The sequence below is a fragment of the Narcine bancroftii genome, chromosome 7 (assembly GCF_036971445.1).
Source record: "Narcine bancroftii isolate sNarBan1 chromosome 7, sNarBan1.hap1, whole genome shotgun sequence".
Classification (NCBI taxonomy): Eukaryota; Metazoa; Chordata; class Chondrichthyes; order Torpediniformes; family Narcinidae; genus Narcine; species Narcine bancroftii.
The window spans coordinates 98,804,302-98,831,853 of NC_091475.1; the positions used below are offsets into that span (position 1 = coordinate 98,804,302).

Consider the following 27,552-nt stretch of genomic DNA (forward strand, 5'->3'; position numbering starts at 1 on the left):
CAAAGATTTGCCATCAGCGGAAATTGACTGGTGCATCTTACAGTCAGAGAAAGAGAAGTAAAAGAGAGTCCCCCAGAATCACTGAGTGCCCATGGATTCGCCTCCAGTGCTTCCACAGCCTCTGCAGCCACACAGACTTCTGTCAAAAACATTTGCAACCCGAGTACCAGATCCAACATCCGACATGATCAGGAAGCCCTTGACATAATCTCGCATCCTGGTTCTGACACTTGTTATTCCTTCAACCAGCCTCAAGCCTGTTTCCGGCAGTCTGCAGCCTGGTGTGAGTCCTTTGACTGCAGTTGCCAGCAGCCCGCAGCCTGTGTAGGTTCCTTGAGTCACCAACAGACTGCCATCTGCATTTTCTTCAGCCCCTCACTGGTCTGCCACCGTGGTCTCCTCTGCTTCTCCTTCTCAAACGGGGGACGATCTCCCCATTTTCTGGCACCCTGAACCAGTCCCCTGCTTCTCTGAGGTCTGCAAACTCTTGAGGCTGCTGCTAAACACAGCAGCCGCCATCTTGGGCCCAGACCCCACGGTCGCAGGATTTTAAAATAAACCATCGTTGGCTCCTTTAACAGGCCATTTAAAGCCTGTACGGAGCCGCTGGTAGTTGGACTGGGCAGGAGAATCCTACGGAGGAGCACTGTGTCTCCTCTCCCCACCTTCCATGAGTCTGCATTGGAGGCAGCACTGACGGCACAGTCAGTTGTGATGTTCTGTTTGAGGTTGAGCCAACAATGTTATTCAGGTGATGGTGTTGCTATTTTCAGGATTTTGTATTATTTTGGCATAGATTTTGCTCTATACAATTATATGTGTTATTCCTGAATTAATAATGTTGTAACATTCGGCAGATCATGTAGTGTTTTAAATACCATGATTTATATCTGAATTAATGATCCTTGATTTGGGAGTGAATATTAGTACTTTAGATTTGGTTTTGTGTTCAGATTCATTTTTATTTTTTAGATAGTCTAGGGTTGCTGTGGCCATATTGGAATTGTGTTTGATCTATATGAATGTCTAAGAAGAATCATTCAGAATTTACCTTTGGGTGTAAACTACTCTATTATTCCAGAGCTGCTGCTGTTGTCAGTCTGGAGTAAGTGTAGTTTTCCTTGTGTCATATATTTTAAATCTGTAGTTTATATTGCTCTGTATGAGCTTCTATGTATTATTTTGGAGTTGGGATAATTCTATTCTGATGGTCAAGTTGTTATTTTAGAGATGGTGTTCCTCATTTGACTGTAAGGGCTCTTGCTCCGGAATTGGCTTCATGACGTTGTATATGCTTGACTTTATGTTGGATTAGGTGTGCTTTCTTTTTTAAAAAAAAATGTAGACATGGCACGGTAACGGGCCATTTCGCCTCATAAGTCTGTTTCCCAATTTACACCCAATTAACCTCCACCCACCAACACCCCCACCCTGGCACATTTTGAACAGTAGGTGGAAACCAGAGCCCCAGGGGAAAAACCATGCAGACACAGGAAGAATGTACAAACTCCTTACAGACAGATCGGGATTCAAACTCTAATCCCAGTTGGCACTGTAAAAGGCATTGCACTAACCGCTATGCAAACCGTCTCGCCCGAATTGTTGGAGTGTTATTTTGGGGTTGATTTAGTAGTTTATGTTGTTCAGCTTCTGTCATTTTGCTGTGTTCAGTGAAAGTGTCAAGCTGAAGTCGTTTTGTTGTGTCTCATTATAATGCACTGTCATTCTTGAGCTGGCCTTTTCCTTGTTTGCTATTGAAATCAGAGCCCATCAGAGCCCACCTCACTGACAAAAGGCAAAGGAGGAAAAACCAAACACCCAACCCCAACCAACCAATTTTCCCCTGCAGCCGCTGCAACCGTGTCTGCCTGTCCCGCATCGGACTTGTCAGCCACAAACGAGCCTGCAGCTGACGTGGACTTTTACCCCCTCCATAAATCTTCATCCGCGAAGCCAAGCCAAAGAAGAGAAAGTAGTTATTCTGAAATAGTGATCCTTTGTTGAAGTTATGAGCCACTGTTATTTTGTAATTGATAAGGGCTCTATTCAGTTGTGTATATTTTTTATTATTTTGAACATTTGTCCTTTTTCAGCAGTTTGTTGCAAACATTGCTCTGGCTGGGTGAGACCAATATCCTGATTTTGAAGTTGCTCATTGGAAATGATTATTATTGATATGGATTTGGTGTTGCTCTGTCCAGTAGTTAATATTTATGGGTTTTTTTTTTACACAGCTGCTGTGTTCAAGAAAATTGTTCCAAAATTTTGGAACGCAGTCTGTGTAAAAGTTCCTGGAGGTAAAATATTAGAACAATATTTTACTCTGGTCCCCTAGAGAATTTCATGGAATACCTGAATCTTAAAAACAGCAGCTATAGGTTAATGAATGGGACGTTATTGATGACTTACGATGCTGTAGGTCCCACGTAGGTTATACGTCACGGCTGGTGTGTCCGTCCTCCAAAAATAACGCACCTCAGTTATTTAATGTAAATGTGCGGTGAGTTCTGAATTTTTGCCGTTCTGGTTGTTCCAGTGTGAACGGCCACTCTGGAAAGTAGGTGTGATAATTACTAATGGAAGGGAAACATTAGTAATATGTAAAACAAAACATAATTATTCTACAGTAGCTGTTGTTTTTATCCTCTTGTGTTTGTTTAACTCAGTGATCAGTTGCAGTGATTAGATTCTGACACGTCATGGATGATCTCTATATATTGCCAACCAACCACGATTCACATATAGGCATATGTAGCAATGTATCAGGGACATCACAGTTTCAAATCACATATTAGTGGTTTGTGATCTTGAAAGTCAAAGCAGCACAGTCTTGGAAATTGCTCCTTTTCAGGCCACCCCCAGGGTGTGTGTGAATATCCTGGCAGCACACAACTATTTGGAGTAGATTATTCTAAACTGCTGTTGATCTGAGTAGATTGGTAAAGATATTAATTCCATAAGGTTGCTTTCTTTGGGCTAGTTGTTTATAAATTAAGTTGAAACATTGTACTGTCGGTCACTAAATCCTCTTGAGCTGCTGCCTTCATGAACCACTGCATCCTTTGCAGTGAGGGTACTGCCACAGTGGAATTAACTAGGTACCGAAATAGAACATCAAATCCAAAATTTAAATCTTATTCGTTGGATAGAGCAATGCCATAATAACATAAATTTATCTCCATGGTAATTATTCCAAAGATCTAAATGATATGTGACTCGATGGGAACCCTGCCTTCAAGTGATAATCCCAGGAATTTCTCCTTCCAACCAATGGAAGATGTTTTGGATTTGAACATGTTGGTTAACACATTTAAATAAGTTGTTATTATGCAGTTTGTAGATGGTGTTCTCTGCAACTATAGAACACTGTTGGGAGAAGTCATCAAAGGTTAGAGTGATGGATGAGCCATCACCATCATGAGACTGCTTCAACACGGAGGGCATCAAGTCTCGAGCATATTTGAAGTTGCTCTCCTCCAGACAATTATAGGGTCTTCCAATAACATACTTATCATGAACTTTTGCAGCTGATGGAAAGGCTCTGGGGACTTAATATGGACGCAACTTGCTTTTGAATATCTATTTTCTGACCTGTTCTGGCAGTTCAGGCAGAGATATTGTGGAGAGTGGAAAAAACAGGACTCTTGGGGAAAAGCTGGAGGAGGGAAATAATCTCGTAAAAGATTATTGAGAAAGATGATTGCACTGAATAGGTTCGTAATTGTGCCAAATGGGGGACTGAGGAGAAGTTTGGGTAGAGGTTTGAGGAGGAGGTCAAAATAACAAGGTTATAAGAGGTTATGGGAGACATGAAGGGGCCAGAGGGACACTGGCAACAATTGGAAAATAGTTGTGTGCTGCCAGGATATTCACACACACCCTGGGGGTGGCCTGAAAAGGAGCAATTTCCAAGACTGTGCTGCTTTGACTTTCAAGATCACAAACCACTAATATGCGATTTGAAACTGTGATGTCCCTGATACATTGCTACATATGCCTATATGTGAATCGTGGTTGGTTGGTAATATATAGAGATCATCCATGACGTGTCAGAATCTGATCACTGCAACTGGGCAATTTAAATTCACGGTAAATCAGCAATAGAAGTGAGTATCTGAAATATTGACTATGGAGTGTTGATTATCTAATCACTGATGCACATGGCAGTTATAAAAGAAAATCTATTGTGTATACCTGATCTAACCAATATACAACTTTAGAACATAAACCATGTGATTACCTCAATTGCCATATGGCATGCCAAGTAAACCATTCCATTCATTGGGCAGTAAGTAATAGACAATATTTAATAACCTACCCAATGACTCCTATAACATTGATAGAAAATATATCAGAGATTCGTGTTTTGTTCAGGTGTGAATGCAATTATTCTAGACTAGATGTTGCTCTGACAGATCCAACGTTGATTAGAGGATGTCCCATTGCACCCAATCTAGCAGGACAGTCCTCCATTTTGTTAAAGAACCTGCAAGTGCTGTTTAAACACCTCACTCCTCTCTAAGTTTGGAGGGTGGGGGATTGGTATCGTCTTTTCACCAGGGCAGCGTAAGTTGTATCTTATCTTTAACTTTTTGTATTCCTGTCATCTAGATATAAAGATCAGAAGTCCAATAGCATAGGTTATTTTCCATATCTACCCAAATCTTACATGAACATGAACCTCCGTTTTTGGGACCTCCACTTCTTCCATCTTTACAGCAAATATTCTTTTCTTTCTTTTAAATTTTTAGACATGCATGGTAACAGGCCATTTCAGTCTGCGCTGCCCAATTTACACATTTTGAACAGTGGGAGGAAACCAGAGCCCCTCCCCCCCACCCCAGGGAAAACCCATGCAGACATGCAGAGAATGTACAAACTCCTTACGGATAGCATGGGATTCGAACCCTGGTCCCCATTGCTGGTGCTCTAAAGACATTGTGCTAACCGCTATGTCAACTGTGCTGCCCCCTCGGATCAAAATGAATAACCTCACATTGACCACAGTTTTACCAGTTCATTTTTTATGAATTTCAGAACACCACCCATTGATGCAACAAACTTGTATATATTATTCGATATTTGGCATCATCTAAGTGATGTTTTAAATATTTCAACAACATAGAATCTTGTGAGACCCATCATTCATTCCCATTAAATTCTTTTACTCAACCTTCTTCCAAATATAATTTCATGATTAGGTTTTGTTTCATTCAATTCAGTGAAGAGCTCACGTGTAAGATATTATCAAACACATGGAAAATCAAATCATCAACACTTTAGCCAACTCTTCAAAAGTTCAGTCAGGTTCATCGGATGAAATCTATACACTTTATAAGACCATGCATCATTTTCAATCAGCTCAACCTTTCCAATACATCACTATTGTAATACATTCATATATTCCTGCGAAAAACGTTTCCATATATGGTTATATTTCCTGGTCACAGATGTAACACCAACGTTTTTTTTTAAAACCTCTTCCCCCCTCTCAGGTCTTCCTCAAAGAGTGCAGCAGTCCCTCAGTTCTGTGCGAAAGCGCCATTATCATTAGTAACAGTTATTCTGTCGCATTTGTAATTCTTAGAATGATCCTGCTCTGTTAAAATATTCTGCAGCAGATGCTCGTGGCATACTGTTCTATTAGGATGAGCACTTCATTCTCTTGGTGAGGACTGTAGGGCTGATGTTCTTGAATTGATTTGCTCTTTTGCAGTGTTAGTGCTGTAAACTTGGAGAGCTGCTGTTCTATTCAGGTTTGAATTCCGTGAATCTGGAGTTGGTGCCCCGCTGATCCAGTGCGTGTTTCTTTGGAATATGCTAATTCTCTAATAGAATATAAATGCTATTCTTCTGAAATTGACACACTTCTCAAGCACGTGATGTTATTCTGAGGCTCATATCACTTCTTTAAAATGTGAATTCTGCTATTGCTCTGCCAAGGTGTGAGTTTGAAGGTTTGATGCTGCCTGGGCTTATTTTAGTTGTGAGTGATGGTATATAATGGAGCTCAGGTTGTGAATAGGATTCCTCCGATGTTAAAGAGTGTTTTTTCCTGTGGTGGCATACATGCTGCTAAACCAGAGCCAATGCTTCAGTGTGCAATCAATTTTGCACAACAGGTATTTGTTATTGTGGAGCAGATGCATATTCCTTTTGGGTGTGTATTTTATTCCAGATTTGGTCCAACTTTTTTTGAATCGATGGAATTAGGGACGATCATTGTGCTATTTCTCTGCTCAGGAGTAAATACGCTCATTCTTTATTTTTTTTAGTTCCGCTTGCATGTCATTCCCAAGTTAGTGATGTGGTGTTTTCCTGTGATTGCTTTATTCCACATTTGCTATTGTTGCAGCTATGCTGGGATATGCATGCTATTATTCTGATGTTCATTTTGTTTTGCCCAGTTCTGTACACAACCCTTCAGTCAGGCTGGTTGCTGATCGGCAATCAGATTCAGGAAATTTAATACTAATCTTTCTGTATTCTTAAGAATTTTAGTGCTGCTACATCCCTATTATTGCTGGCATCAACATTGCACTGATTTGTTCAAAAATAATGTGGCAAATGAGCCAAAAAAAAATCAGATTCTTTGGTGCACTTGGAGTAATTGGGCTGGCTCAGCTTGTGGACTGATAGGTCCTCTGTTGGACTCCTGAGATGCAGGTGCTGTGGTGCAGCATGTGGGGAGGGGAGGGGAGGGGGGTGTGCAGTGGGAAGGTACGAGAGTGTCATGTCAAAATGAAATATGACAGCACCAAAAGATTTTTACCCTTGATTTGGTTGAGACTGATTTGAATATAACCATAATCTCTTGAAAAAAATAAACCAAAATAAATGTCTTTTGGAGATGTCAAGAAAGTCAAGTCATTTATTATCATGTGATTGCACAAGTACAACCTGACTTAACAGCGTTCTCCAGTCCTCGGAGCAAAACCACACGGACACACAACCAGATATAGCACACGTACAGACAAACATTACATATGCAGGACAAGTATTTCATCGATATAAATAAATAAATATTGTTTCATGAATATGAGAAAAGTGAAAGGTGGCTGTGACAAGTGGATAATTTCTTGGAATCTAGAAACCCTGTATAGTAGAATAAAAATAATAATTAGACAGAATGAATTTTATTATTTTACGAGCAGAAATTCTCAGGAATTAGGAAGTATCTCTTGGGAAATTTAATGAAAGGCAAACACTGAAATAATTGCATCATGTATTGAAACTTTATCATGGTACCATGTGTATAATTGATGTAACATTCCATTAATGCCCTGTCAGTAAAGGTGCATTTCTGAGTTGATGCCAGATGAAAAACAAAACTTCCACCACTCATATGCCTGTTGCATGTTTACTGACTGGCCATTATAGCTCCTGAACCATCTTGCACGTAATTCATGTGGTTTGCTCCGTTGAGCACTAGGTGCAACCTCTTTTCAGTGTCAACACTGAAAGCATCTATTTACTCTGTTTTTATAGGAGAAGGCTGTAGGAGAGGGTGAGGAGAATCTGAGTGACTTCGTGTCAATTCATCAAGGTAAGTGTAACGTCAGTCACATCTACTAGCTAACATCTAATTCTCAGTCAGTGACCATCATGTTTTGCTGAACGTTGCCCTCTTGATCTAATTTATGTGTGCAGAGCTAGAGACTGCATATCCTCTGCTCACCCGTGTTCCCTTCCTCTTACTGTGGGAGTGTTACAGGATTAGGAAGCTGTCAGCAGAATGGAAAAGAAGAATACTCATTGTGAGCACTCTAGATTCCACAAATACCGTGACCTTAGGGGAATTAAATGGGGGTAGTTAGATGGGAACACCAGGCAAGATACTTGCTGAAAGAAAATGAAATGAAGGTGAAAGGAGAGGAACAGAAAAGAATGGGATCATGTGATCAACTGTCCAGGGGCCCACGTTTTCCACCTTTACACTGAATGCACATTGAACTGCATTATTCAATCAGCAGAAACATTTTTTTTGGAGAACCTTGTTGGAATGTTAGATAACATGGATATGTCTGATACACTGAGCCTGCAGAGCTCAGCACACAGAAGGTGGAAAACCCATGGTATCATGTGTAATCATAATATGCTTCTCACCACCACAAACCCCATCTCTCACCTTCCCAAATTTCTTTTCCAAATTTTTTCCCCAAAAGAGTGAATGAACACCAATGTCATTTTGTTCATTAATATTGCTTCTGATGCATTTATTTGGATTTGAATTTACTGAGGTGCTCACTTCTATTTTATAGAAAGTTAAGAGTCACTTGATCAGAGCTTTTTAATGGGCTATTCTCTCAATGGCAACTGAGGATTTATCTCTACACATTTACAAAGGACTTCCAGCAGCTCTGCTAAAACATGATATTGCTAAGGATCTGACATCTTAAGGTGATAACTTACTTAGGCCTTCATTTCAACACATCAGGGGAGGAGATATGGGAGAACAGCCAACCAGCATGGAGAGTGAATTATTGAAGGTAATGGCCAACAAAAACACAGAAGTCACACATAGAGTTCAAAGGTTTCCTTTTGAAAAAGGAATTGTGGCACCACACTTGAATCTTCTTTAACCGCCAGCACAATATTAGAAAGTGTGTAACGTACAAGTAATGCTGTAAAATAGGGGAAAGCAGATGTAATGCAAATATTAATGCAGTTTGTGCATGGATCAAGTGAATAACTTACATGCATTGTTTTTGGAGTGCCTGACTAAGATATGACAGAACGGCCACCCATATGCATATTACTATTGAAAACATGTGCAAAGTTGGTCATGAATATTGGGAGCAAGGTGCACATTCAGACAATCATCTGTCTAAGTCCAATACAATAAAATGAAAACAATAAGATGCAGGAAGAAGTTTGAAGAGATCTGATGAATAAATGAAAATTCTATTAATCAGTTTCTGTTGCACCTTTCCATCTGGTAGCATGTCATTCTTGGCTTTCTTTCCTTTCTTTGCTGCAGCTAAGGCTCTCAACCTGTATTGCTACATGTTTAGCTGACTCTCTCTCCTGGATGACATAGTTGTACAACACTTGAATTGAATTCAGGCAACACCTTAATTTGCTGGTGAAATATTCCTCCAGGGTCCTGTGGAGACATATTCCTCATCACAATTTATTACCACCTCAGGGCAGGAATGTTCTTCATCGAGGCTGAAAAGGTTGTCCTTGTTTCTAGTGATTCTCCATCCAGTTGGTTTTATTATTCCTAGGGTTACTGGGGGAAAAAATGGAAAATAAAATCAGTTTATTGCCTTCCAAAAATAGCTCCAAAATGTTTGATGAAGATTCTCTCAGCCAGGTAGAGTTCCCTAGTTGTAAACAAATAATGACAGAAAAAGTGAGATTGAGATCAAAGAATCAGAACTGCCTCAGCTTAAGATGTGTGGAAGACTTGGACCAGATTTTGGAAATGGTTGAGTTTGCACATGCTGGAATGCCTACTTTATGTCTCTCCATGTTGTGCAGGTCACAGATTTGAGAGGTGATGTGCAGGAACCCTTGCTGAGTTATTGCAATGCAAGTTGTATGTAGTGTATCCTGCCGCCACAATGCAATGGAGTGAGGGCAGTGATGTTTAATCTCAAGATGTCTTGCTCTCTAAATTAGTTATAACATTCAGCTGTGTTGCAAGATCAGATTATTGTGTTCTTCGTCTGCAATGATACTGATAGATTGGTAACTCATCGGCCACTGGAGTGCTTCATGTGTTGATGTCTAATTAAAGATCAATTCCTCTTTTGGGAACTATCCAATTGAATGAACTCTTCATTCCACAAGAATTCTCCTTTCACCTCCTGATCCAGTGAAACTTCCAGATAGTTGAAGGTATATCCATGTTGAGTGTCATGCTTGCAGGATGCTGTTGATGTTCATCGCAGCAAACAGCAAAATAAAACCACTAACTGTACTGCCTGGTACTGCAAAGAGTTAATTCACTCAGTTGGAAACAACAATCCAAATGTCAGTCTTTCAGATTTAACAACTAAAATAGCGTTCTGGTTTGAATGATCCACATCCCAACCAATCCTTAGTTTACATGGGTTAGCATATCAAGAATTACAATTATTTGAGTGAAAATTGCTAAGGGTAATTTGTATCTGTTTATGTAATCTGTAAGAAAGTCAAGATAAATCTATTCTTTTTTTTTACAAAAATTGCAGTAAAATCAGTGAAAAATCTTCCAACTCTGTAAACCTATAGATGATTACTGATAATCTACATTAGAGATTATTTTAGTTTACAATTTGCAGTGCATAGAAGTTCACATGCTACAAGAGTGACTATTTTAGAAATTTTTTGGTTATGTGGCACTATTTCAGAGTATTTTGTATGACAATCGGTAAGTTTGTGCTTTTGCTGCTCCAGCATACTCATGGCTAGTTTACCACAGAGCTTTCTCTGTGGATAAATAAAGTTATTCATTTTGGTCTTATGTACTGGTAGAGTTTGTTAATCACCGTCCTCTTGGTATGAGGACAGTGTCATTCTCTCTCAACATCCATTGGAGCGCTCACACCCCTAACGTCGAGGTACTCGAGATGGCAGAGGTCGACAGCATCGAGTCCACGCTGCTGAAGATCCAGCTGCGCTGGATGGGTCACGTCTCCAGAATGGAGGACCATCGCCTTCCCAAGATCGTATTATATGGCGAGCTCTCCACTGGCCACCGTGACAGAGGTGCACCAAAGAAAAGGTACAAGGACTGCCTAAAGAAATCTCTTGGTGCCTGCCACATTGACCACCGCCAGTGGGCTGATAACGCCTCAAACCGTGCATCTTGGCGCCTCACAGTTTGGCGGGCAGCAGCCTCCTTTGAAGAAGACCGCAGAGCCCACCTCACTGACAAAAGGCAAAGGAGGAAAAACCCAACACCCAACCCCAACCAACCAATTTTCCCTTGCAGCCGCTGCAATCGTGTCTGCCTGTCCCGCATCGGACTGGTCAGCCACAAACGAGCCTGCAGCTGACGTGGACTTTTTACCCCCTCCATAAATCTTCGTCCGCGAAGCCAAGCCAAAGAAAGAGAAGAAAGTATGAATGTTAAGTTCTGAATTCTTTGGTTTATGGATGCTGAAGATTTTCATGTTTGAGCTGCTGAAACTATATTTGGTAAATTCCATTTACTGCCAGACTGTCATTCATTTATCCTGCCCCTGTGTCCTCTTTAAAGATTTTAAAAAATATATCGCAGGTTGCTTATTTTAATCTTAAGATGTAGCATTGTGTAATTGAACTTCAGAGTACAGTACGATTGTGTGCTACACTGTTGTATTTAGAATTATTCAATGGCATATTTGCAACACTGGGTCTCACATAATATTTGCTTTTGTGATATCTGAAAAAGTTTTAAATCATTTTTGTAATGGCCAGTGAAGTCATCTGTGAATAATACAAATAAAAATGTATCTGATGACGTTCTCTTCACTCCAATTGCCCATTTATCCAAAATTCTTGTTTCACAAACAGCAGCCGCTCTCAATCTTGATTTCTATGTTTATTATGATGCATTTTGACTTACATTATGGATGATTCAAAATATGTTAGAAGCCTGAGGATCTCTTGTCTCAAATATTTAAATGTTTGAAAAATCACTGGACTGGACGCAAATTAAGGGATTTTCATTCACCCTCGGCCACGTGTAATAACATCTAAGATCCATTTTGGAAACTAATGCTTTAACTCATTGAATATCAGATCTTATTTAGCTTTATATTTCCTCCTTAAACCTGAGGGTGGATCATTTTATTATATACTTTATGATTTCTGTATTTGTATATGACTTGCACAAGAAGAATTTATGAGTAAATAATGAATGTGAAATGAATGATAATGAACAGTTGATACTACCATATAATCACTTAAAGTGTGAATGTAGAGATTTTTTTTTAAATCAGTGACGTTCAGGCATGTTCATTTTGTCATAGAAAATAGTTCTGGTTTCATTTCATTTTATATAATGCTTAACATTCCAATGATTTTGTGTAACTTTCTCATTCTTCTGAGTGTGTAACAAATTAAAAAACATCATATCGTACCAGTTACTGAGAGGGCAGGGTTTATAAATTAATATAAGCTGAAGGGGGCAGCATGTTAATCCGTTTTGTTCACCTATCTGATCATATACATAGAAGGTTTTAAAATCTTGTAACTGAAAAGTGCTTGCACAGTTATGACATAAATTGTGCAAAATATACATGTTGTCACTTGCTATTCTTTCTGCCACAGGGGAATGCAATAACTGGAGGAAATTATAACATGTAAAATCTTGGTTGATGTCCTTCCCAGTTGAAAAGGTAAAATATTCACTAAATTGTTCAATATGATGAGCATGACTGCATACATGCTTTTCTCTCTGGAAGAGTACACCTGTCGGGGTACAACTGAAGGATACACAGGACCTGCTCTGAACCATTTCATTTTCCAATGGAGAGTGAAGTCCTATTGCCAAAATGTACATGTCCTAGACTTGGACCTCCCTAACTGGATGAGCTCTGAAAATTCTGTTTTGTAGATCCACTGAAGATATATTTCCTTGGCTGTTCATTCCAGTTTCCCTCACTGCTGCTTACCTGTTTGCTGAACCACCAAGTGTAGATATTGTTGAAACAACCCCTGGAGTTATATAAATGTTTTGAGACACAACTCTAACTTCCAAATTTGTAGAATGAAAAATATGTTGAAGATTGAAGGGGACTGGGTGGGGGTAGGCAAGTGGTGGTTCACATCCAGAGAGTTATTCACATTACTCCCATGCCAAACACCAGCTGAGCAGTAGTAGAGCTGTTGAACCATTTTAACTTGGGAAAATATAGAAGAATAAAAGTAAATATAATAAAGTTATGAGGTAGATTGGCATAATAGCATAATGAAGCCCAGGAGGCAGGCTACAAGAGCGGATCGAAAACTTAAAGCTTACCTTTCATGGAATAGCCCTAAAAGGCTACTCCAACGTCACATTAATATTAAACGGCACCTCGTAGTGCCCTCCGGATTCGATGGAAGCGTAGTAACTGGTGCCATAGTGCCTCCTGTCATGGCAGAGCAATGGCTATCTTTCCTATCCATAATCCCCCACACAGCTGAAAACACTCTGTGTTCCCAGAACAGTTCCAGCTGCATGGGAGATTATGGGTAGGGAAGACAGCCATTGCTGTGCTGTGTTTGAGCCACAGAGAGTGGTCACGAAGGCTGAAGCAGGCCGGTGAAGCTGATACAGCCCACATTGGCTGCCCCTGATAGCTTCCGCCAGCCCCTGCTGCCCCAACAGCCCCCACTACCCGATGGCTCCCCCCATTCCCACTGCACCGACGGCTCCCACCTGCTGCCCCTGCCTCAAGGAGGTCATGGAGGGAGAGGAGTGAGTGGGGAGATGGGTCACAGCTGATGGAGTCATCAGCCCATCCCTAACCATCCGCTTCCAGCGGCTATACATTCGGGTCAGGTGGCGAAGTGCAGTGCTCTGCTGATTATCCTTCCCCAAGAAGGGTTGAATTCAGCGCCTCAGAGTCAGCCATGGCGCATTCAGAGAGGTAAATCTTTAGGTGTAAGGGTGAAGAACCTCCGCCTTTACAGATGAGTGTTTTCCTTGCTTGAAAGGCCCTATAGTTTGGAGTTCAGGTGGAGAAGAAAGTGTGGCATAAAAGGAATTGTTTTTTTTTTAAATGGTCAGCCAATATACTGTGGGCAACTTTCACTTCATCATCTCCAAAGCTTTGTCCCTTTGGTAATCTTTCAGCAATTCTTGTAATTGATTTACAACCAAATCCCTTAACTGCTTTTCTTGGAGTTTTAGAAGCAGATGTAGGATGTTGTAAACTGGCGTGGACTTGTAGGGCTAAAATGGCCTGTTTCCAAGCCATAAACTGTTATATGATTATATGGTTGTCCGGCTTCTGCTCATTGGATGAGAGCTTTTACCACCCTGATGGCTAGGAGACCAATTCTTCTTAGATGGAAGGATGCCACTCCACCTACTATAGGTCAATGGTTTTCCCAAACCATGGCCTGTTTAAATTTAGAGAAAATTAAAAGAGCTACATTTGATCCCTCTGTTAAATTTGAAGATGCTTGCTGTCCATTCATACAATATTTTCACATGATATAATTCTAATGTTTTTGTTGATTCATTGTCCCTTCCTGATTCCATTAAGTTTCTCTTTTGGATGAGAAGCAGGCTTCTGATATTTGATCCAAAGATTTCCATCTTATTTTTCTCCTCTTTAGATTAGTACAAGGGGTTTTACTATAATGTCCATTTTTTCCTTTTCTTGTTTTTCTCTTTCATTGAATATGGGAAGATAAAGATATTATTATTATGTACTGATTGTTGTATATTGTAATCTTTATTCCCTCTGTATCAATAAAAGGATTGCAAAAGAAAGTAAGAGAGGAAACATCACCTGGTGAGCCAGGTGCCAAATCATCAGGATTTCCAAATAGACAGGTAATAGATTATTTAGAAAGCGGATAGTTAGGTATAATTAGCTTAGTTCTTTAAGACATAAGAATACAGAGTCCTTTCCATCAAATCACCTGTAATTCCAGTAAAAAAAAATGCCTTGGTGGTTATGTTTGTTATACAAATCTCCTTTCAAGAAAAAAAAATCTTTCAACATGGGACCAGTGTTATAGCAGTGATTCAGCAATTGCTTGAAATGTACATGTCCCTTTGTTCATTGTTAATTCAACTATTCATTTTTTGGCAAAAAGACTTTGTACGTTTGTAGTCATTTTACCAATAGGACGCAATAAGACACCAACATGTCTCCACGTTTAGCATTATGACAGAAGAACAGTTTGGGATAGCTGAAGTTATTTATGGAGCAATTGCTTGGCACCCACCTATGGGAAAGAGAGATTTCTTCCTTGTCTTGGATTGGATTTTATTTACACTACAAAAAATTTGGAGTTCCTCAGTGACTGTTTGTCAGTATTCCTAACAGCTCTCTGAGTAACTATCTCTTAATTTCACTTCATTCTGGTATCTGTTACTGTCAGGTATTAGAGATAAGGCAAATACTGGAATCCTTCCAGACATGCATTTCAAACTATTGTCAAAGGCAAAAGAGAAACTTCTTAAATTTACTTTCATGGGTCGTCTGAGATTTATGATCCAGCTCCAGTTTCCAACCAAGGGAATGATCACAGATTCCACGAAAGGAATTGGACATGTAGGTGAAGGAAAATTTAATAAGGAGAGGGTGACTGATTGGGGGGAAAAAATCAGGATCTTACTGCAGCATAACAATCTAAGGTTCTCATAATTCATTGTATGATTTTATAATTATAATGAATATAATATAGCATTAGTCTGTATTTTGTTATTTTTTTTTGTTCATTTGCTAAGGATTGCAAATAGTGTCATTTCAAACTGGAAGGAGATTTTTCTTTATTTCAGAACTTGGTAGGAAGTTGATCCACTAACACCGTGATCGCTGTAACACCGAGTAGACATACAGGCAGTGGGAAGCTTTTACATTGAGGCAAATAGCCAAATCCAGATTTTAGTCAATTAACTAACAGAATAGAGAAAACACCAGCACTCATAACTGTAAGTCATCTTTGAGTGATTTGGCAGATCTGACAATCAATCTAGAAATTAATTATTTTCCAATAATTGGCAGACCAAATGTTTTCCATCAGATTTGCAGTAATGTTAAAGGTTTCCAATTCTCCACATTTGATGGGCTATCACTGAAATTGGTACTTTTGAAATAGACAAAAAAATTATTAGTTCTCTACTAGCTTAAAATTTTTACTATTCTTAAAATTCTGTTAAACAATTTTGTGCATAAAAATGTGGAAGAACATTGCCAAACCATTTTGAAGATGATAATAATCATGATCAAAAAGAAAAGTCTCATACTTGCAGTATCAGATCAAATGATTTGTGCATTACCACGTGTATTGTTTAAACATGTTGCCATCAGGTAGAGAGGCAGTTTGTGATGTTGGTCTTTATGCAGTCAGTGTTGATGGGAATAAAGAGCACAGAAAATTGAGTGAGGACAATTGGCATCTGATATTTTTTTGCTTGCATTTAATCCTGTGACCAATAATAAATTTCTTCCCCAAATCTCTCAAACAATCCAATTTTACTAAGTCAAATACATCTCAAAAACAAACCCAAGCAGGTTCCTGTGATTGAAAAGCTTTATAGGCTGAATACTGAAGCAACAACAGTAGGATATATTCATCTAATGGTGTACTGTCTTCCAATCATTTCCAAGAGTGACTACAATAACTTGGACATATTTAACTCCTTGATTATTTTTATCGAGGAGAATATTTGGCATGTTTCACTGTTTCACATGACCATGATTTTTTTTTGAAAATTTTAGTTATTTAGCTAGTTTATTGTATGTTGAAACATACAATTAATGAATAAAACTTTGAAAAGACACAAAATGCATACATAATATTTTAAAACTAAACCCTACAACCCCCCCCACCCCCTTCCCTAGCCCTCCCACCCCAATCCACCCCCTCTAACCTACCCCAAAAGAAGAAAAAAGGGAGGAGCTCATCCATAACAACAAAATTCATCAGTTAATTACCATGGTTTGGAGTAACACCACTACTGTGCAGTGAGGGGATTTAATAATTCAACCCCATATAGTCCTAATACGGTCTCCAAGTTTTTTGATAAAAAGATAATGATCACATAAATGCTATGTTATCTTTTCCAATGGAATACAAGATCACAACTCTATATGTCATCTCTGAATACTCAAATCAGTCTCATTTTTCCAAGTAATTGTCGGACATTTTTTAGCTACAGCTAATGCCAATCTCAGAAAAGAAATTTGAAATCTATTTAATTTTAATTCTAAACTGATCCTCTTAATATTGCCCAACAAAAATATGAAAGGGTCCAATGAAAATTTCACTTTCAAAATAACTTCTAAAAATTCCTTAAGTCTATTCCAAAAAGGGTTCACTGTTTCACATGACCAAGTAGAATGTAAAAAGGAACCCACTTCCTTATGATATCTAAAACATAAATCCAAAGACATAAAATTATATTTCCTTAATTGTTCTGGAGTTAAATATAATTGATGCAAATTCCAAGGTTGTAGCCAAAATTTAAAATGGGATGGTCACTTAAACATACAAAAAATAGAGTAGGTAAGGAAAAAAAACTCTCATGAGAGGTGAGGGGATCTGAGAGAAAATTGAGTATGAAATTTGTAAAGGACAGATAGAAAGTAAAATTGGGTGGGTGGGGTTTTGGTGGCGGGGGGAGAAGGGTGTGAACTGAAACTGGAAAGTTTATGCAGTTGAGTTTTAGGCTGCCCTGACGAAAATTTGATCTCAAGTTTACATTTGTATCCTAGCAACAGATGAAGCCCATGGGAAATTGAGGTCATTTGGGAATAGGCATAGAAATTAAAATGACCAGCAAACAAGAGTTCCAACTTGCCCCTGCAGACAGAGATCAGGTGCTTGGCAAAGTGGTCACCTAATATAAATTCATCTCACTAACGTAGAGGAGGCCACATTGAGTGCACAGAATACAGTCGAATGCATGTATAACTCTACTACTTCACATAACTCTTGTAGGAGGGAAGAGAACATTTTCTTCTCGCTCTGACAGGTGTTCTGTTAAGTTCATAAATTGGGCCCAGGTGCCCAAAAGCACTTTACAACCAATTTTGTATTTTTGTCATGGCGCTATTGTAATTCAGGAAATGTTGGACATGGCAAGCCATATTTGAGATGCAGCTTTCCTGCAAATGTTCCTTACCAGCAGAACCAGAAACGTAAAACAATTTACAACAGAGAGCTAAAAGGTACACTTGCTGCTCCATCTTAAAATTAATTCTTTGAGTTTGTTTGCTCCCAGTACCTTTCAAAAAGGAGGTTTAATTCTATGCAGAAAATACCACGGATCAAAGTTTTGATGAATCTAGAAAAGCACAGTGAAATATTTGGTATGGTGGGATGGTGAGCAGCCGTCCCAGTTTAAACGCTCAAATTAGGCGAGATTTCAACAGAGTAAATTAGTATGCTTCCACTATTAGCTGTGCCAGATGTCATGTCAGGGTTGAAGTGAGCAAAAGTTAGCTTTTGATCCCTCTCTTGACCTTTCATTGAACCTGGAAGAAATCGTCTTTCTTCCAAATGAATCCATCTTTCCAAAATATCACAGGAATTGCCAATAATGAAGGAAGTTGCTGTCAAAATCAAGGGACACTGTGATAACTGTGGCAAATCCAGTATCTGTCCTTTTTACAGGTTTGTTATAAATCATGCTTATTATTTATGTAAAGGCCATGAAGAAATTTATTATCCACCAATGTGATTAGTGGAAACAATTTTTGCATTTTAATCCTGCCATGTGTTTGTTGCAGGAACATAGGCAGTCTTGGGGCTAGAAGGCACATTTTTCTCTGGGTCTGGTTGCACTGTACTGAATTTAGTTGAATATGGGTGCTTGGAGTTGACTGTAAATGGATTTTAATATTGCATTTATTACAAAGTTAACCTGGCATTCTGAGTTGAAATCCATTCCTGGCCTTTTACAAATTTGAATGCATAAAAAAAATTAAATTATAAATTGGACCCATTTGTGCCCATGATTTTTGAGCAAATTGCATGTCATAGCTAATTCACTCAGATGAAGTTCAGTGCGTAATTAATTTGCAGCAGGGTTTTCCAGATGCAATTCACTGTCATGTGGATGAGATATTTTGCAGCATCATTTTTGCGGTTAATGATCAGTGTGGCTGACTTTCTCATTTTTATTCTGCAACTGAAGTTGAAGCAATAATATGCAACCCCTGATTGTTTTTAGTTCCCAGCAAATGCCACAGCATCTAAGCAAGGAGTCACAAATTACAAAGGAGTCCACTGGATGGGTATCTGCATCTTTCTGCCTGAAATTTTAATATTCTGTATATTTCAGACATCGTTGATGATACTCGAAGTACTTACTGCATTTAATGCACAACAGAAATACATACTGCATTCTCTAAAGGGTTGAAGCTCACACCTCGAAGTGGGTTTGGACTGTTCACAGAACTGCTCACCTAGTTTTGAGCCAAATATATTTGGATCTGAGCATTGAAAGTAGTTTGTATGGCCATAGTAAAAAAAAAGACTCATAACTCACTTCCTGCATTTTCTATTCACCCTCTTGTATTAGTGTACTGGACTACTGTTGTCAACAGTGATTTTTGTTCTATGGTGTTGATGTTTGGCACAGACTGATGGAGTACTTCAGTTTTGTTCAGCTTGAAGCTCAGGCCAAAGAGTGTAGCAGCATCTGAGAATTTTTTCAGCATTAACTCTAGGTCACTTTCTTTGTGCACCAAGAGCACACAGTCATCAGCAAATAGTGTTTCTTGAATGATTGTGCAGAGGCGCTTCATCCATGCGTTCAAGCCGTGAAGGTCAAAGAGAGAGCTGTCTCTGATGTGTACCTGATGTACACTCCCTCCTCCAGACCTTGGATAGCATGTGACATCATGCAAGTGAAGAACAGATTTAACAAGACTGGGCTTCACTCCATTAGAAATGACGAATGCAGCTGATGTGTCACCACTTTAGAGGACCTGTCCTGTCATTCTGTCGTGGAGCAGCTGAATCAATTTTATGAATTTCCTTGGGCATCAGTAATGATCTAGAGAGCCTCCCTGTTTACAGTGTCAAATGCCTTTGTCAGGTCAATGAAGACAGAGTAAAGAGGCTTGTTCTGCTCGATGCACTTCTCCTGAACTTGTCTCACAGCAAATATCATGTCCACTGTATTCCATTCTGGCTGAAAGCTGCACTGTGCATCCAGGAGATTCTTTTCCGAGACAGTGACAAAACTGTTCAGGAGGATGCAGGTGAAAATCTGGCCTGCGATGGACAGCAGTGAGATACCCCTGTAGTTTCTGCAGTTTGATTTTCTTCCCTTATTTTTGTAGAGAGCCACAATGAGGGCATCACAGAAGTCATCAGGCATCTCCTCTGTGATTCAGATGTCTTCCAGAATATCTTGGAATTCCTGTAATGCATTTGGGCTTAGAGGTTTGTAGATATCAGTAGGAATCTCATCCTGCCCTGTTACTTTATTTGAATTCATCTGCGAGATCACTTTATTGATCTCATCGTTAGAGAGCAACAGGTCTAGGTCATCCAGGATTGGGTGCTGAGGGATGTGCTGTAAGACATCAGGATCAACTGTGGATGGCCTATTGAGTAGGTTGGAAAAGTATTCAGCCCAGGAGTTTTTCAGTCCTTCTTGGTCTTTGATCAGGCTCGACCCATCAGAGGTCCTTCTAAATCAAGATGCTGATTTAGAAGGATCATAAACTAACTTTATGGTGCTAAAAAGCTCTCTGGTGGCTCCATGTCTGCCTAGTGTTTTCTCTGCCGCCATTTGTCCCTCATTTCTCGCAGTTCTGCATGTACTTTGGACTGTAGATGTATAAATTTGTCTTTCTTTGAGACAGATGATAGATCATTTTGCCAGTCTGCACAGGCCTTGTTCTTTGCCTGAAGGGTAGCTGAATGGTCTCATAGTTTTCATCAAACCAATCTTGGTGTGCTCGGGTTTTCATTCCGCATATAGTTGTTGCAGTCTGCGTGACAACATCTCTGAACTGCTTCCACTTTTCAGAACAGGTTCCCACAGCAGTGAATTGATGAAGAGTTTGTCATTAAGTGCATCTTGAAAACATTGGACTTGACCTGAATCTTCCAGTCTGCCGATATTGAATGATTCTCTGACAATCTTTGATTGTTTACAATGCAAAGGGGCTATGACTAGGTTGAAGACTAATTGAACAAGCCTGTGAACTTCCCAGCACTCACATGGCCTGAGTGATGGTGACGTCGTGAAGGTCACGCTGGCTTACTGTGATACAGCTGAGTACCTGTCAGTGTTTGAACCTAGGATGCATCCAAGATGTTTTTGTACTTGTTTGCAAGTCTGAACATTGTGTTAGTGATGCATGGATTGTGTTCAGCAGCAGATTATTATTTAAATGGTGAAAAAATGCAGCATGTTGTCATGCAGAAAGACTTGGGAGTGCTTGTGCATGAATTGCAAAGTGTTGGGTTGCAGGTACAACAGGTTATTAAGAAGGCAAATGGAATGTTGGTTTTCATTGCTAGAGGAATTGAATTCAAGAGCAGGGAGGTCATGCTGCAACTGTACAAGGTAAGGTGAGGTTGCACCTGGAGTACTGTGTGCATTTCTGGTCTCCATACTTGAGGAAAGATATATTGGCCTTGGAGGCAGTCCAGAGGGTGTTCACCAGGTTGATCCCAGAGATGAGGGAGTTGATCGGTGAGGAGAAATTAAATTGTCTGGGGTTATACTCATTCGAATTCAGAAGAATGAGAGGAGATCTTATAGAAACATAAAATTATGAAAGGGATTGATAAAACAGAGGCAGAAAAATTGTTTTCACTGGTAGGTGAGACCAGAGCTAGGGACACAGTCTCAAGATTCAGGGGAGATTCAAGACGGAGATGAGAAAGAATTGTTTTTCCCAGATAGTATTGAATCTGTGGAATTCTTCATCCAGGGAAGAAGTTGAAGCTACTTCATTAAATATATTTAAGGTTCAATTAGATAGATTTTTTATGTTTAAAAATAAAAGGAGTTAAGGGATATAGGGAAAAGGCAGGTGAGTGGAGTCAATAATCAGATTAGCCATGATCTTATTGAATGTCAGATCAGGATCAAGGGGCCTAATGGCCTGCTCCTGTTCCTAATTCATATTTTCTTATGTACTCAGAAGCAGCAGGCCATTACTGTTTGATTTTCATACTCCATCTCTCTCAAGGACTCCATCCCAGTTGTCCCTTTCTATCCCCACACTAGCATTGAAGTCATTCAAGATGATGAGTTTGTCACTGGCAGGGGTTGTCCAAAAGGTCTGGTCCAGGTCCTTGTAGAAACTTTCCATATCTTCATCTGAACTCACGAGAGTTGGTGCATAGACACTGACAATGGTGATATGCCAGGACTTACTGAGAGGAAAGCGAAACTTACCGGTAATTGATTCCAGTGGGTAAGTAGGGATGTTCTTCAGTAGAGCAGTTTTGATTGCAAAACCTATTCTGTGGATCCTGTTGTCAGTCTGTGGTTTTCCTTTCCAAAAGAACGTATATCCACGCTCTTTCCTGTAATGAATCCTCCTTTGAAAGTTTGTTCTCACTGAGCGCAGCGATGTCAATCCAATAACAGCAAAGTTCAGCCCCTATGAGTGTGGTTTGTCTAAGAATCCTTGCCATCTTGTCTCTATCTAGCAAGGTGTGGACATTCCAGGCTCCAAAAATTAGTTTTCTTTGATTTATTTTTCTTGTATGTCAACTGCTTAAAAGATTATCTGCCAGCCATGGTTAGTTAGCCAGATGCTGTTGTAGGGCAGGCAACGTTTGCGGTACCTTTTCTAACCCCCCTCCCTCATATGAGGGTGGGCAGTGATGTCCTAAAAAGGTCTGCCCAGTTGCCCTGGATGCTCTAGGACATCTCTGCTACCCCAAATACAGAGACGAATGACCACTGGTCCAAATCCCACCTACATACAGGTTTGTGGCTACAACTGCCAATGGTCATCTGTTGCTTCGCCATTCCCCCATTGCCACAGGAGTTGATGAGTTGAGTTAACTGAGATGAATCGCACAACAGTGCGTGATGGAGTTTTAAGTTTATAGGGTGTGTAGGGAGGGGTAGCACCTCTGGTGGTAGGGTGGGGGCTTGTCGTGCCCTTTTCAGAAAGCTCATCTACATTTGGTCCCCACCTGACACTGTAGCACATGCAGCACCCAGGTAACCATCTTGGCAGATGAGCTAAACCAGATGAGGGTAGCCGATGGGTCTTCATCCCTCAGTGAGGTAGGGGATATGTCCATCCTAGTGTGTGAAGTCTGCTCCTGACAGATTGAGCAGAAGAGACAAATTAATGGTCCAATGGTCAAGAAGACAGGCCCAGTGGAGTGCTAAGAGCATGATAAGACACTTAAACTTCCTGGTCATCCAATGCAGCAAGGGAGGTCTCCAGCTGTAATGGTTGTCTGTGCCACTGGATCAAGGTCTGTTCTGCTGAGAGAGTGTGAATGGCCCTGTCCAACAGCTGTTCCACTTAAAACTCCATCACACACAGGTTTCTGTTTTGTGATTCATCTCAGTTTTTATCCCATATCCATTCATTAATTGACACTACCACTCTGTAGGCAGAAGTAGGATGCTTGGATAAAGATTTTAATTTAATTTTAATGTAGACATAAAGCATGTTGCCGGCCAATTACACCCAATTGATCTACAACCCCAGTACACTTTGAAGGGTGGGAGGACACCAAAGCACCCAGTGAAAACCCACACACACACGGGAAGAATGAACAAACTCCGGTCGCTGATGCTATAGCAACATTGATGCCCCACGGATATGTTGCTTTTAAGGCCTGACTACAAAAAGCACACGTGCTATGTAACACTAACAGAGAAAGACTGAAGTGCATCAATAGGGTGGGCAGGGTGAAGCTCTTGAGGTTCTTGTACTATATTTCACTTTCATAAACAGTATTAGATCACCCATAAGTGAGGAAAGAATGGAGATTCAAAAAAATGAATCACTCATCACAGATACCAAGTCTCTGACTCCTTCGACATGGTATTGAGATATTCTATTTGGCCTATTTGTGTTTCTGATCAGTCCAACACCAAAGATGTTGAGAGCATAGTTTTAAAAACATTGTAGGTCTATTGTTAGATTGTTTTCAAGTTGGAGATGACCGTAGTTTAATGTACACTTTCTTCACCCTCCTCCCACCAGCGAAAAGATTCTCAAGTATAAAATCAGGCACCTCCAGATTCAAGGACAGTTTCTTTCCAGCCGTTAAGTCTTCTGAATGAACCCCAAAATAGTAAAATTATGGTGCTTTCTGATCTCTCTCTGTAACTCAGCACTTTTTATATTTTTGCTTCATGCCTTGCTTGTTATACTATGCATGAGATCTACTGTCTGCTTGCAAAGCAGCCTCTATCGATGCACCTTGGTTCATGCGATAGTGGTTTTTAACTAATAGATGTGCCCGAATATTGATCCAGTTCTACTGCACATGGATAGGATTTATTTTGAGTAAGAATGCTCATCCTGGTGCAAGAAGCTTTCCCAGGATGTACCCATATTTCTGTGCTTTGCTATGAATTTGAAACCAATGGATTGGAATATTCTTGGGTAATAACAATTTCCAGATTTCAGAGCTCACTGAGAAATCTGCCACTAAGCCTGCTCAAATATCAGACATAAATAGTATCAGCCTGGAATAATCCTGAAGGTAGGCAGCTTTGAATGGCTCTGATATGACATCTATGAGCAAAGTTGTTAAGGCACACAAATGAGCTGTGCTGAGGTTGTGGGAAACAAAAATCTTGCAAAGGGAAAAAATGTCATTCAAATGTTTGCCTTTTAAATTGCAAAGTTTCTGGAGTTATTTGGTCAATAAATAAGAGCTCCCATTTTTTTAGTCCAGAAACTTGAAAGTTTCATGCCAGCTGAATTTCATGCCTGTGATGAAACAGATGAAATTATTTGGGCAAGCTTTATTCCAGAAAATCTTCAAAAGAATTTTTAAAAATCACTGCAACATGAAGAAACAAATTGCCTGTTGAGTCTTAAAGTATTTAGGAATGTGGAAAAAAATTTGCATTAATGTATCATGGCACATTTTTTTATATATTATACCGTGTATACACCTATAATAGTTGATAGCTCTATTTTTGGCCCCAGCCACCCGCCCACTAAGCTCCCGATACCCCAACTGCAAGATCTTACCTAGACCCTGGCCAACCGCCCATCGAGCTTCTGATGCTCCCATCACAGACTTACCACCCAGTTCTGGCCACCCGGCTACCCATCCAAGCTCCTGATGCCTTGAATGACACAGGCATTATTGCGGTCAAAAGTAGTCTGTGTGTAATAGTCAACCCCTTAAATTTTACCCTAAAATTTGGTCCACAAAATTCAACTATTATGCACATAGATATGCTGAATTGTAAATACTAGAAAATCATAGCAGGTCAGGTAACCTCTGCAGGGAGAGAAAGAGTGTTGATGTTTCAAGTCAATAAATTGCCATCAGATATGTAAAAGTGAGAAAACAAGTGTGCTTTAAGTTTCAGAAATGGGGACGGGACAACTTTGGTCTACACCCTGTCACAGATATTCATGTTCTCACCACCCCTTACTGCTTCTTAAAAAGATAAATCTTTTCTCCCTCTGCCAGTACTGATAAATGAAGAATGAACTGAAATATGCTTCCTAGCCGATTGAGTTTTCCCAGCATTTTAAGTTTTTGTTTTGTATTTTTAGCATCCACAGACCTTTTTGGTTCCAATTGTTATTTTCTGAAGTTAAGTTGTTTAAACACATTTCTGTTTATATACAATAATCATATACCCACTAAAACTGAGAGTAGCTTCCACAGAGCCTGCAGAAGTAAAAGAAAGAAAGTCACTACGACCTTCCAGAGGACAATGAGGGACACATTATACATGCAGGCCTCACCAATGATGTACACATCCTCTCAATTTTTATTTTGTAACCAACTATGCTTCAGAAGTAATACATTATTAATGAAGTGTTTGCAAGGTCAAAAAGCTGGGAAAATGCTGTGTGAATGTGAGTTCCTTCCCTTGCTTGCATTCAGTTGTCTACGCATTAATAAATTCTCCTTAAATTATCACAAAACAAAGGAAAGAAGCAGGCCACTAGGATCAAGACATTTTTGGGGGCAGTTGTATATTTTCTCAACACGAGGCAATGATAACTGAGATTTTAGAAGCATTTCCAAATAAATACTTTGGAAGAACTTTCATTTTAAAAACTTCAATTATAATGAAGAAGAACAGATGATATGAATATAGCTCACTCTGACAGTTGCACTCTAAAGCATTTATCAAAACTGTCAAAATTAATAACTCATGATCCCTTTTAAAATTTATCATTACTTGATTTTCACATTGTTAAATTAATGGTTGCGTTCATTTGTTAAAATGTGTCTTTGCTATGACTGTAATGTGGACACATATCAAAGTTATATTAATGTGAATTCATAACATTGCCTTCCAATTTTCAGACGTTCTTCCTGGTATGTTGCATTAAGAAACTTGAGGTGCTCAAACAGCAGCTCCAATTTTAAATTAAGACATTAGCTTTGCCTGTTGTTACCGCCATTATCAGGATATAAATCAAGACCTGACCCAAATTGGTGGAGTTTCTTTGAGCTTGATAATTATCATGATGTAACAAAAGTTTACGTGACAATAAACCTGATAACCTTGTGCAAGGGGAGTAGGAATACTCCTCCAGGCCTCACAAGCAAATCCTTGGTTTATGCTCTCAATCCTACTCTAATCATATCCAAAAAGAAACACCACCACTATTATGTGGCTTTAAGCATGGGATGTGCAGCTGTTGGTGTATTTTTATGTGCTTGGGATGCAATCCCATTGGGCAGCAGAATTGTGTTCCTTTTCAAATAATGTAACAGTTTCACAGTTAAGTTTTACATCAACAGTTCAGACACAATGTAAATGTTGTACTCTTGCAGATAAACATTGTTTGGATAGATTTGCTGTGTTTCAATGTATTCGTGAAGATATTACAGCTATTGACTTCGTCCCACTTGAGCCCATGAGATTTTCTTCCTGTCTTAAGGTCTCATACCTTAGCACCTCTTGTTGCCAACATTACAATGGGGGTCTACTATAAAAAAGCCTAACCATGAGATATCAATGAACTACAATTAATATGGCAGTTGTATTATTTTGCCATAAAAGCAATTAAGTTATCATTCCAAATGGAGTCTGAAACAGGGTCATGTTTCCTTGTTAACAGAACAAAATCTGTGGATGAAACAACGTGTTACATTTTGCAAGCAGAGGCTCCAAATTCAAAGTCAGTTTAAAATACTTCTCAAAATAATACATTGGTTTATTGTTCTGGAATGTGGATCATTTTCTGACCTGAGAAGAAGTAATCTTGCTTCACGAGAAGAATTGCTTTCTCATTTTCTGATCCACTTGTCGCATCTAGTAGTAACATAATAGAAAATAATATTTTGTACAAAATCAATAACAGCTACCCTCAACTCTTCCTCGCCAATATCGTTGACTATTGATGAGCTCGTTGACTTCTTCCACCCCGACCTCAAATTCACCAGCCACACTCTCCCTTTCCTTGATCTCTCTGTCTCCATCTCAGGAGACAAGCTCTCAAAAGACATCTTCTATAAACCCATCAAGTCCCACAGCTACCTCAACTACACCTCTTCCCACCCTGTTCCCTGTAAGGATTCCATTCCATTTTCTCATTTCCTCTGTCTTTATCACATCTGCAGTCAGGATGGTGACTTCTGTGCTAGATCATCAGAGATGTCCTGCTTCTTCAAACGACATGGCTTTCCCTCTGCCACCATCAACTCGGCCCTCACCTGCATATCCTCCATTACCCGCACATCTGCCCTGTGCCCCTCCACCCCACATGCAACAAAGACAGGATTTCCCTTATCCTCAATACCACCCCACCA

The 27,552-nt window shown here is 39.6% G+C and overlaps 1 protein-coding gene across 3 annotated transcripts in view; it reads left to right on the top strand.

The window, feature by feature from the left end:
* The window catches only part of LOC138739133 (NALCN channel auxiliary factor 1), a 735,665-nt gene that overhangs the window by 578,647 nt on the left and 129,466 nt on the right, over positions 1-27,552 (top strand). For 2 of the 3 annotated variants that reach the window (XR_011342029.1, XR_011342028.1), the window contains 3 exons: positions 7,489-7,546; positions 12,247-12,314; positions 14,388-14,464. The exons of the other annotated variant lie outside the window; for it this stretch is intronic. The gene's annotated coding sequence lies outside the window, so the exon portion shown is untranslated. The remainder of the gene's footprint in view (positions 1-7,488; positions 7,547-12,246; positions 12,315-14,387; positions 14,465-27,552) is intronic. 3 annotated transcript variants of the gene reach the window in all.